Below are 12,839 nucleotides of genomic sequence, written 5' to 3'. Positions count from 1 at the left end.
GCAAGTGCTTTCTGAGCATCTCTGTCCTCCTGTACCATTGTCACCCTGACCTCAAGCTTAGGAATCCCTGAAACGCTCCCTCATTACCAAGTGGCAAGGAACTACTCCACTCTAGACTTTGGACTGGGGTGCACCAGGAATAAATCCCTACTCTTCCTGTGGGAGTTATTGCTAATTTTATATTTTTCCATCATCGGCAATATGGGTATGGGTGCTGTGTGAATTAGATAACATGCTTAAAGCAGCAAGAACAGTGCCAAGCACTTTATAAATATGCAATAAACGGTAGCTGCTATCAATGGTAGCTTACAATAAATATGTGCTTACTGTACTCTTCATAGACCTGAAATCAGAAGGATGAGGAAGAGCAACAAGATTTGGAGATGGGACACGAACCCTGCAAGTTGAGGCTCCTGCCTCCCCCAGATGCTTAACTACAATACTTTTGTCTGCTACCTGCTTTTTAATAGGGTGCATTGGGTAGGTCTACATGCAGTGATGTGATTCACATGCACTCTGAAGTCTGAGAGGCACTAGTCTGCAAACCACTATGTTATCCTGCTTAGGTCACCTTTTCTTATTTTAGAACACAAACTCTAAGTCTGGTCACTTGCCTCAGTCAGCCTAACTCAAATCAACATCCACACTCACCAAGCCCTAGGAAAAACACCAGGTGAACCCATAATCAGCCAACTCCTGTGAGTGCTGGACCTTGAGGGTCTCAAAGAAGTACAGTAGACCCCATGATCTGTGGGGAATATGCTCCCATACACCCAGTGGGTGGCTGAAACTGCAGATAGTGCCAAACCCTCTATATAGTATGTTTTTTTCCTAAACATACATACCTATAATAAAGTTTTATTTATAAATTAGGCACAGTAAGAAATCAACAAAAATTAATAAAATAGAACACTTACAACAATATACTGTAATAACGTTATATAAATATGGTCTCTCTCTCTCTCTCTCTCAAAATATCACATTGTATTGAACTCCCCCTTCTTCGTCTTGTGATGATGTGAGTTAATAAAATACCTACGTGATGAGATGAAGTGAGGTGAGTGATGTAGGCATCATGGACGTAATGTTAGGCTGCTATTAACTTCTGACAAATTGTCAGGAGGGTCATATCCTTCTGGACCACAGTATGGGTATCTGAAACCATAGAAAGCAAAACCTCCCTTAAGGGGAGACTACTGTATAAGGCTCATTCCCTGACTTCAAGGTGTTGACAGAGCTTGAGAGAGGGAATCTGGCAGCACACGAATCCGAATAAACCATTTTGAACTAAATGTGATTGAATCTCAGAGAAAAGAGAGGGCACTGCGGCCCGGGTGAACCATATATACAGAGCCACCACCTTGACCTTTCATTTACCCGATTCTTTATAGACCAAAATTTGACATTCTCAATGGGCTTTCAGGGTGAGTTCCCACACTTGGACTCCAGAGAGTTACAACTTGATCCTGTACTGGTTGGCAATAGGGAGCTGAAGTAGATCTTTCTGGGCAGTGCAGAACCATGGTAAGGGAGTTAGAATGATACAGACCTGGGTTCACGTCCTGGGTCTACTCTTTACCATCTCTGATCCTGAACTTCTTAATCTTTGAACCCAGTTTCTCCATCCATCTATTAGGACAGCAATACCTACTTCTCTTAAGGTTCTAGTGACAGAATATCTGCAACCCCTCTAGTGGGTTGTATGGAAGTGGTTTATATTGTTTTGTTGTTAGCTACAAGAAAATGCAAGCTGGGCTATCGCATTCCTTGAAAGCTTATTTCAAAAGTCATTTTCTCTGTGAAACCTCTGCAGGCTCCGGGCAAGGGTAATGCTCCCTTCCCTGCGCTCACACAGCACTTACCATGGTGTGCTGCCGTTTATCTCTTTACAGCTTTGTTTCACCACCTTGTCTTTATTCATCCCTACGTCAACACCTAGCACAGAGCTTCCCATTAAATGTTGAATGTGTTTTCTAAAGTTTCTATTTTTTGTACTGGTTCTGACTTTCAGTATACAGTAATTTGTATTAAACTTCAGGCCCTAGGGGTGCCTGGGTGGCTCAGTCGGTAAGGCATCCGACTTTGGCTCAGGTCATGATCTCGCAGTTCGTGGGTTCAAGCCCTGCATCTGGCTCTGTGCTGAGAGCTCAGGGTCTGGAGCCTGCTTCGGATTCTGTGTCTCCTTCTCTCTCTCTCTACCCCTCCCCACCTTGTGCTCTGTCTCTCTCAAAAATAAACATTAAAATTTTTGTTTTATTTAAAAAAACTCCAAAACTTCAGCTTCTAAAATGTGAATCCTTGGGACTCCTGGGTGGCTCATTCGGATAAGCGTCTGACTTCGGCTCAGGTTATGATCTCACGGTCCGTGAGTTCAAGGCCCACGCTGGGCTCTGTGCTGACAGCTCAGAGCCTGGAGCCTGCTTCGGTTTCTGTTGTCTCCCTCTCTCTCTGCCCCTCCCCCCACACACTCTGTTTCTCTCTCTCAAAAATAAATACACATTAAAAAAAAATTTTTTTAATGTGAATCCTTTAGCACATAGAGTTTATATTGAAATTATGTATTATACATATGTATCTGCTTAAACCTTGATTTTTCAATGCTGGGTTTGTTCTTGAAAACCAACCTGCTATGCTTACTTTATTTTATATTTGATGTTAGTTGATTCTGCCTAGTAATAGTGAAAGTAAAATCTAAATTCTAAACCAAAACCACCAGCAGCGTTTTACCCAGCATTCTCTACCCACCCTATACACATCTGCTCCCCAGATCCTTTCTGAGCTGTTGTGGGAAGGTCCTGAGCTAACAGAATACTTTAAGTTTCAGCTCTCAACACTGTTGCAACCATTAGCACTTTCTGAATTAATAGCTGCCAGATAAAATCACCTTTAGCAACAGTTTTGAAATCCTTGTCTCTATGCCATTAAAAATGCTAAGACAGGAGAATAAAACCTCCCCTAGAAAATGTCGTGTGAGCAGGAAGTTGCCCAAGAGGTAATGTGGTCAAATGTGGTCTTAACCCTAAAATGGCAGTTGAAATTGTGCCAGGGGAGAGTGTGGTGGTGCTGAAGACCTAAAAATAGGATACTACACAACTTTGGGCAGAATTTTTATAAAATCAGTCTTGTTTATTTACCCCCCTGCAGCCCTCCCCAACACACACAGACGCATAAGATTGAAGCGGTTAGCCCCACTAATCTGTGATATACTTTGGAAATGGTAATAATAAATAAGCACTTACTAGGTACATATGGTGTGTTAAGTACTAGCTTTCTATTCATTGTCTGATTTTTTTTACCCTCGCTATCCAGGCAGTATTATTTTCTCCTGTGAAGAGAAGACAACTGAGGCACATTTTATTTTATTTTATTTTATTTATTTATTTTTTTAACGTTTATTTATTTTTGAGACAGAGAGAGACAGAGCATGAACGGGGGAGGGTCAGAGAGAGGGAGACACAGAATCTGAAACAGGCTCCAGGCTCTGAGCTGTCAGCACAGAGCCCGACGCGGGGCTCGAACTCACGGACCGCGAGATCGTGACCTGAGCCGAAGTGGGCCGCTCAACCGACTGAGCCACCCAGGCGCCCCCTGAGGCACATTTTAAACAAGTAACTAATCAAAGGTCATATGACCATTGAGTGGAAGAATTAGGATTTAGACCCAGGCAAGTCTAATTTCAGAGTTCTCTTGCTTAAGCACTACTCAGTCATATGGAAAATGAATATTTATTTTTAAGTTGAATCCATCAAGTATATTCAGTAAGGTCCTTTTTCAGTAGTTTTTGCAATTGCATTAGTTTGTGCTTTTCCCAATAACATGCTCACATCCCAAATGTGTCTTCATGAGGCGATTTTATAGCTTCCTCTTTAATTGAAAAGCATTTTATGACTGAAAGCAAACTTCTTAATGAAAGCTCATAAAGTGTCTGTAGCTCTGAGTTTACACAATATGAAATATACCAGACAAACTCATTCTTAGAATTATTGTTCAGGGTGCCCGGGTAGCTCAGTTGGTTGAGTGTCCGACTTTGGCTCAGGTCATGGTCTTACGGTTTGTGAGTTCAAGTCCTGCGTCGGGCTCTGTGCTGACAGCTCAGAGCCTGGAGCCTGCTTTGGATTCTGTGTCTCCCTCTCTCTCTGCCCCTCCCCCACTCATGCTCTGTCTCTCTCTGTCTCTCAGAAATAAATAAATGTCAAAAAATTTAAAAAAAAGAATTATTGTTCATATGGGCCAATGATAAGTAACTTTCACATGCTACATATATAACTTAAAGCAAAAAATGACTTTGACATTCTCAAGAGTGGCTTTTATTTTTTGTACCTAAATATCACTGTTATAATAATATTACTAAGTAATATTTTCCTGTCACTATTAAGCACGTACAGCCACTGCTCTAAGAACTTTATATGTGTTAAGTCATTAATTAAATCTGGAAATGACTAGCTGTAGCTATGAAGTGAATTATTCTAAAGATAATGAAACATTCTTAAGGGGCTTTATTTATTTATTTATTATTATTTATTTATTTATTAAATTTATTAAAACAAAACAAAACATTAAGATATACCTCCTAAGGAAGGTAACTCAATTTTCCCAGGACTCAAAATTTCCAGTTTGTTAACATTGTATCTTATTATGCATATGGAATGTACCATAAAACGTTTCAGATCACAGTTTAAACATTGATTTGTTTCCAATTTCGGTGACATCAGCCTTGACAAAGCCCTTAATTTCAAGCCTAAGGAATTGCTTCTTCCCTTTGACTATGAAGCTGAAGCCGCTGTCTCTCTGAGGCATGGATATCTGATGGCTCAAGAAACCCTACCAGGGAGGTGAAATTGAAGATTCTCTTGTTACTGACATGAACATGACTCTCTTTGGAAAACTGTCATGGAAGATGCTTTGTTTACTCAGAAAATGCTATAACCACGCCCAGATGATCTCTTCTTAAAGCTACCACCCATATTGATGCATGATGCATTTTCTTGAATTCATTTATTAATTCTCTGATTTTACTCATGTTGTTTATTTGTTGTTTAACAAAACAAAACAAAACAAAACAAAACAAAACAAAACAAAACACCAAGAAATCCTGGTATCCTTCTCAGTATCAATGATAGCAGTCATCAATGGACAATTTTATTGCTATTAGTGAAAAGAGCATAAACTGGGATTAATGACACCTGGATTCCAGGTGTGGTTCTGCCACTGACTAACTTTGTGATTTGGGACAAGTCTCTTAATATCTTTGCATCATCTGTCTCATCTGCAAGAAGGGATTGGAATAGATGATTTCTTAGGACTTACTCAGTGCTAAAACTTTTCACATTGATCTTAAAACGATACATATTTATCCTCCCTAGATTTTAGTCAGTGATGAATATAATCGCCAACATCTAATAAAAGAAGCAGGAAGGTACCCATTGCTGCTATCCATAGGAAATCTGCCTAGAGCATGTCTGACCCATCAGGGAACATCTTCCCAAAGCACCTTTGTCTTTCAGTGTCCGTGGCCAGTGAGCTAGGGTCATTCCTCCACAGAGGCATTTGCAAGCAGCTTTCCTTGGAACTCTCCCCTTGGAGTATCCTGAGAAATAGGGGTCTGTGATCAAATCCCTTGAAGAATACTATATCTCTTTTGGAGATTCACAACACATGTTAACATGTTTAGAAATCTGAGAAGTCCCAAGTTAAAAAGACTTGTTGAACTTTGCTGAGCCTAGCATTTCTCTAACTTTATTTGACAATGGAACTGTTTTCCTTTGTCACAACTACCAACATTCCAGGAAGACTGTAACCTCTCATAACAGAATATTTGAATTGCTATTTTAGAGTTAAAGACTGCAGAGCCTTCATATGCCCTTTTTTCTTTGGAAAGAGCAGGAAATCATCAGCCCTATTAATTCACTTAATGCCTACCAAGATAAACCCTCTTGGTAGACATTTTCTGTAGCTATTTCCCTTGCAAACATCAGCTGGAATAGAGTATCTGTCATCTTTAATAGAACAAAGAGCACCCATTCTCACTGGTAATAGTGTAGCCTTACTCCTTTACACTGAGGAATATTTCCTTGCTTTTCTTTCTTTCTTTCTTTCTTTCTTTCTTTCTTTCTTTCTTTCAGAGAGTGTGATCAGGGGAGAGGGGCAAAGGAGGAAGATGAGGACAGAGAGACAGAGAGAGAGAGAGAGAGAGAGAGAGAATCTTAAGCTGGCTTGATGCTCAACTTGGATCTCTATGTGGGGTTCAATCCCACGACCCTGGGATCATGACCTGAGCCAAAACTGAGTCAGATGCTCTACCTTTACATATTCCTATTAGCTTCTGGGTTCTTTGGCAACCTTTCAGAAATGTGAAACTGGTGTAAGACAAACATACATTCTGAGTACTCAAAGTGCTAGCATAAAATAATTTGTTTATTAAGAACTGTTGCAAGACAATTCTCTATGGGTCTCTAGTAATTCTGCACATCTTGTAAGCAAGGCACTGACTGCTTTTTCTTCCAGACTCAAGTTCAAGGGTACTTGTAGAGTGAACAGCCTTTGAAGATAGAGGAAATGTCACCATCTGGAGCAAAAGGCAAGCATACCTATTGTCCAGTATAATAAAGACACTTTCTCTTCAGAGCAAGAGGCAGGCATGCTTACACTCATTAGAAAACGTGCACATCCCCTAAGCTCATGGTTCCTCTCCTATAACACAACCTGTCATTACTATGTTAGGAACTCCAGGAACTGACACAAAAATGTGAATACTCTGGCTGCTGCTTTTGCTGAGTAATAAACTTTTATCTGATCCAGGGGTTTCCTGTCTTCTACCGCCCTCCAAGAAACCATGGCAGGCTAATTTCTTTGAGCTTACAAGGGATCAAGTCTCAGATCCTTCACAATTCTGACAATAACTGGCTTTTTCCTCCCTGTGAATTGGACATTGGCAGAATAACTTTATATCCTTAGGTGTTCTCCCTCCCTGAATCATCCCTGGTCTTGTGACTATTCTCTCCTCTGAATGCTTCTCTAAGCCTGTTGTAGCATTTACAGTTATCCATCCTTGTTTCTGAGGAACGTTCGGCAGAGGGCTATTAGAAGTGATGCGCTGTGATTATGGAATTTCAAAGAAAGGCACCATGAATTCTGTCCAGCATGAGAACATTTCATTAAAATGATTAGAAGATATTTTGCAGTCTAGCTTGTTTTTTAAAAGAAATTTAAAAGTTAATCCTCTATGAAAAGGAAATGCCATCTTATAGTAAACAATGGACATGTATCTGGGGGTGAGGTGAGGTCGGGGAAACTTCTGAGGTAATCGCACTGATTGCTCCCAAAAGCAATGTGGAAAGAGGCTTGAGTTCAGATAAGATAAATTTCTTCATGTGACCAAGGGGAGGATCGTTTTAACCACAACATGAAAACCACTGTGGCCTTATGTAGGAGACCGAAAACATCCAGATTTCTTGAACGTCCCCAATATTCTTCAGCTTCTAAAATGCTTCTGACAACAGTCTGATCTGATGTCATGCCACATGAACTGTTGATTTCACTGGCTAAACCATGACTCAAAATTATGCTTTCTGTAACAATGCTTCTGATAAACTGCTTTGAAACACATAATTTCTGACTGAAAGTGTTTTTAGGGACTTTGGGAACCCAATCTGGAAATCCTACGTGGTAACCTGATAACTTGCTACAGTGATTTGAAAGCCACAAATAGGGCAGTAAATTAAGCTTTGCTGAGCACTCCATGCCAGGCATGGTTTAAGAATATCACATGTATTATTTCACTAATCCATGTGACGACACTATGAAGTAGGTACTCTCAATGTCCCCATTTCACAGATGGGGAGGCTGAGCCACAGATAGGTAATGTCACTTGCCTAAGGTCATGCTGCTGGTAAGCAGCAATAAGTAGAGCCAAGAACAGAATTCAGGGAACCTGACTCTAAAACCTATGCTCCCTTTCTGCTTTATAATAGCAGTTTTGTTTTTTTTTTAACTGCTAGAAAATGTGATTTTTTTCTAGAATGCTTAAAAGAAATCAACATCACTTTTCTTACTTCTTTGGATTTTTATCTCTAGATTGTTATCTTCCTACATATAATGCTCTTCATCATTTTTCTGTGAAGAATATATCTCAGGACCATTAAGGGTGAATTACGTCCATCATCAGCCCATGTCGACAGAGAAGGGAGATACAATGTAGCCCGTTTTGAGAAGGGAGATGTTGCAGTTAAGCCACCATAAGATCTTCTGTGTAAGGTTTTGATTTGTCTTGAACTCCTAACATAAGATGCATTTGAAAAATCTTCTAATAATCTAAAACAAATCCACAATAGATGTCGAGTGTTTCTCTTTATGTTTGTATCCAGAGAAGGAGGTAAAAGCAACAATATTTTGAAGTGATGTTATCAGTTCTTTGCTGGGACAAACTTAAGTCTTTCATGATCGGGAGTCTTTCATGATCTTTCATGATCAGCCCTCAAGTCACCCACAGTTGCCACAGTCCCCAGAGGGGCACATTGTGACCCTGTCTAGACCAACAGTCACATCACAATGCTTTTCAGACTGGTCCCTCATCCTCTCCAGTCTCCCAGGGAGCATGGGAGGTAGGAAGACAAGGGAATTTCTGAATGCTTGAAGGGGAAAGGACTATCTTTCTCAGAATGGTGAGGAAATAATTTACTATAGAGCATTTGTTGATCGCTGCCCAGGCTCTGACACCCCAAAAGATTTCTGAAAACCAGCGACAGCAAAGTTCACATAAAAGTCTCTGCAAGGTTACATCTGTTCAGTGTTCTGAAGACGAGTGATATGGTACAAATTTCAGACGCAAGAGCAAAACACACCTCTTCGTGCCCCGTCACCATTTCCACAGGCAAATGAGGGAGTCAGCATGGTCTTGGCCGAACAACTTTTGTGCAGATTGGTGAGTACTTTTCTCTCGTCCTGTTAAGGCCTTGAAGAGCCAAGAGGTGAGTGGAGATTCCTGCCTGTCTGCTCCTCACATCTAGAGTGAATCTAGAGGTTCCAGAGAAGTCAACACAAATCCATCTTCTGATCTTTCTGGGATCCCACATGGCTGCACGGAATTGTTTTAACTCCTTAACTAAAAGGATTTGGATTTACCTTCATTTTAACTGGCACTGCTCTTTAAAAACGTATATGGTGGAATTCTTACAGACCCAACTTTTCAGGCAAAATCACTTTCCTAAATGTTGCACTTGTTGACGCTGAGGGGACCCGCAAATTTGCACATGCCTTCAGTGGCTTTACAGCTCTTTACCACCTCCTCTGTTTTGTACATATCTTTCCAGCACCTTCTCATTTCTCTCTCACTTCCCTCCAAATTACATCAGTCTTTAAATGTCCTGTCCGAACCCTTTTTCCTTAAGCTTCTCTAACACTTTCTTTTCTGAAAACTCTTATAGTAATTAACCATGTTTTTCCTGCCATAGCTGTGAAAACTTGGATAAGTTGCTTAGCCTCTCTGAGCTTCAATTGCTTCATAAATAAGTGAGCATAACTATAGTACTTGATATGTGTTGTGAGGATTAGGCATTTTTTTTTCTTTCTTTTTTTTTTTTTTTTTTTAATCTTCCAGTAGCCAGTTCTGCGCTGGGCACATTAGTCCTTGAAATAAAATCTTTCTGTTTGTTTGACTGCTGTTTGGGGTACCTAGAAGAACCTTCAGGAAAGCCACAAAACCCAAAGTTAAGGAAGACTGGAGAGAAACTTGTTTCACCCTCCTCAGCACTGACCACCCCCAACCACTTTGGGTACAGCTCCATCCTCAAATGGCTAAAAAAAACAACATAGAAATTAAATTATACTATAGTTTCTAAATATCTGTGCCTCCCCCTTAGAAACATTTGTCTATGATTTTTAATATAGAAGGGAACAGATCTAATGTAAATTCAGTCTATAATGGCAGACTCTCTGGAATCTGTGAAGAAGACATTTTTGATCCACAGAAAACATACAATGTCTTTCTAGAAGTTTCCTCAAGGACAGAAGAAAGAACGATGGAGCAGGAGTGAACTTCTACAGCAAACTGATCATTCCTCCTCCTTGTTTCCTTTCTCTCCCCGTTTCCTTTCTTGGGTCGGCCAGTCAGGCACCCCAACCCCAAGGCCTTCATCTGTCACCCAAAACAGAACAGCACCTCCTTCCCAGAGGCTGCCTTTTCTCACACGAGGGGACACAGGATCTGAAAACCATGCATTTCCTTCCCTCACTTCTACTCCCAGCCTAATTTCCTCCTCTGTCCCTCCAGTTCCAGGCTGGATTTACAGGCCTTACCTGAGGCAGGGAGGGGAGCCTACCTCAGTCCCCCAGCCTAGATCTGGAGGAGATACCACTGCATGCTGCTGCCTGGTGAGGAGCCTACAGGAAGCAGCCTGCGCCTCTTTTTTTTTTTTTTTTTTTTTTCATTAATTGTTTTAAATTTACATCCAAGTTAGTTAGCATGTAGTGCAATTATTTCAGGAGTAGAATCCAGTGATTCACCCCTTACATATAACACCCAGTGCTCATCCCAACAAGGGTCCTTCTTAATGCCTCTTGTCTAATTATCCTATCCCCCCGCTAAAAACCTTCCAGCAACCCTCAGTTTTTCTTTATTTAAGAGTCTCTGATGGTTTGTCCAGCTCCGTTTTTATATTATTTTTGCTTCCCTTCCATTATGCTCATCCATTTTGTATCTTAAATTCCACATGTGAGTGAACTTATATTATTTGTCTTTCCCTGACTAATTTCACTTAGCATTATACACTCTAGTTCCATCCACGTTGTTGCAAATGGCAATATTTCATTTTTTTGATCACCAAGTAATACTCATATATATATATATATATACATATATATATATGACACATCTTCTTTATCCATTCATCTTTCGATGGACATTTGGGTGCTCTCCATAGTTTGGTGATTGTCCATAGCACTGCTATCAACACTGGGGTGCACGTTCCCCTTCAAAACAGCACTCCTGTATCCTTCGGATAAATACTTAGTAGTGCAATTGCTGGGTCATAGGGTAGTTCTTTTTTTAATTTTTTGAGGAACCTCCAGACTGTTTTCCAGAGGGGCTGCACCAGTTTGCATTTCCACCAGCAGTGCAAAACGGTTCCTCTTTCCGAGGATTAGGTGATTTAATACATGTCTTAGAACTGCCTGACATATCATAAATGTGCATTGTGTCAATTTTTATTAATATTAAACAGATAATGACATCTTCTCTTTTTTTGACACTTGGAATTTTTTTGTTTCCCACATGGTTGAGGTTCAAAAATTATTTTTTAACTTAATTATTTTAATATTAAGTTAAAGGAGGAGTGTTTCCTTCAAATTAAAAAAAATAGATAAACATGAGGAAGTGCCAGTTGCCAGTTTTCTTAAAAGTCAACATCTTGCAGCTTGATATATAATTTCTTTTAAAAAGTAAGCCTACTAAGTGCTTCTTGCAGGAATAAGGTATATATGTTTTTTTTTTACTCTTTCCTTTCTATTTCAATTTAACATATCACCCATGATACATGAAATAATCATTTCTTCCCCCAATTGAAACCCATGAAATTATTTTCTTGAGAATCTTATGTAAAATATCCAGCCTGTTGCAGAACTTCTGCTGATGTGACTGATTCAGTGTCTTAATTAACATTATGGAAAAAAGAGTACACACAGATTATGAAATAGTGCTTTTATTGTTTACCGAAATCTGCATGACTGAAGAAATAACCAGTTTTAACACATCAGTGTTACAGGTTCTCTCTGCCCCATGATTTATACAGGGGATCATCCCAACAGTCCCCCAGCTGCTTCATGAATTTGTGATCTACAAGGGGAGGGAGGGCCTTGTACTCAAAAGAGAACACATTTCAAAAGTCTGTTTGAAGAGTAAAAACTGACAATGTTCATTTTAAAGCAGAAATAGGTCAGCCATTCGAAGACAAGAGAAGGCAACATTTTTGTTCAGAAGAATAATAGAAATATGGCATTAAAAATCAGGACAGAGGTGCTGAAGCTTGCTCAGGAGGTAAAATATTAAGATCTTTCTGTCAGTTTTTAATGTTCAGAACACAAAGCTCTGTTCATCGCAAAGAAGCCAGTTTGTTTATCAAGATTACTTGGATTTCTTTAGCAAGTAGTTTAACTCTTCCCATAGTTTTCTCTGGTCATCATGTTGTATTTTGTAATGAAGACAAAATGGAGAGCACTGGTGAAAAGACAGACTGCTCGCAGCTTGGCCTGCCTTCTAGCCTCTCACAACCAGGATTTGCTTTCTGCTTGCGCTGGACGGAGGTACCCATGACAGAGTTATCTGAGGAGAAGACCTGTTCTGGGTGAGCCCACGTTGCCCTGGAATTACATGGCCGAGGGGTGGGCACCAGGGACCAGACCGAGATTGGGTTTCAAACCAAGATACTGGATTCTCCTGGTTAAGATACAGAACTCTGCATGTGTAACAGTGAAAATGGCATACACTGCATTAACGTCCCATGACTTGAAGGCATGACAATTCAGAACACACATGAATTTGTGGCACATGGAAAAGTGGCACAGAACAAGGAGATGTGTGATTTTCTAAAAGTAGGAACGCATTCATTCTTTCTCACCAAACCAGGTACATTCTAAGCAGTTATCGAGGTTGAAAATCTCCAAGAATGAAAGAGACTATGTCACTGAGTTTCCATCATAGCCCTGGTGACATAGCAGCACGTTCTATCATGGCCAGGATTGACTCTGTCACGGTTTTGGTCTTCACACACAATGGGAGGAAGCATGACTTCATTTTATCATGTTGATAAATTATAAATTATAAAATTCTTTATAATGACCTCCATGCT

The sequence above is a fragment of the Panthera tigris genome, chromosome C1 (genome assembly GCF_018350195.1).
Source record: "Panthera tigris isolate Pti1 chromosome C1, P.tigris_Pti1_mat1.1, whole genome shotgun sequence".
Taxonomy (NCBI): Eukaryota; Metazoa; Chordata; class Mammalia; order Carnivora; family Felidae; genus Panthera; species Panthera tigris.
The sequence above is the reverse complement of the archived record's forward strand: the minus strand, read 5'-3'. Positions refer to the sequence as shown.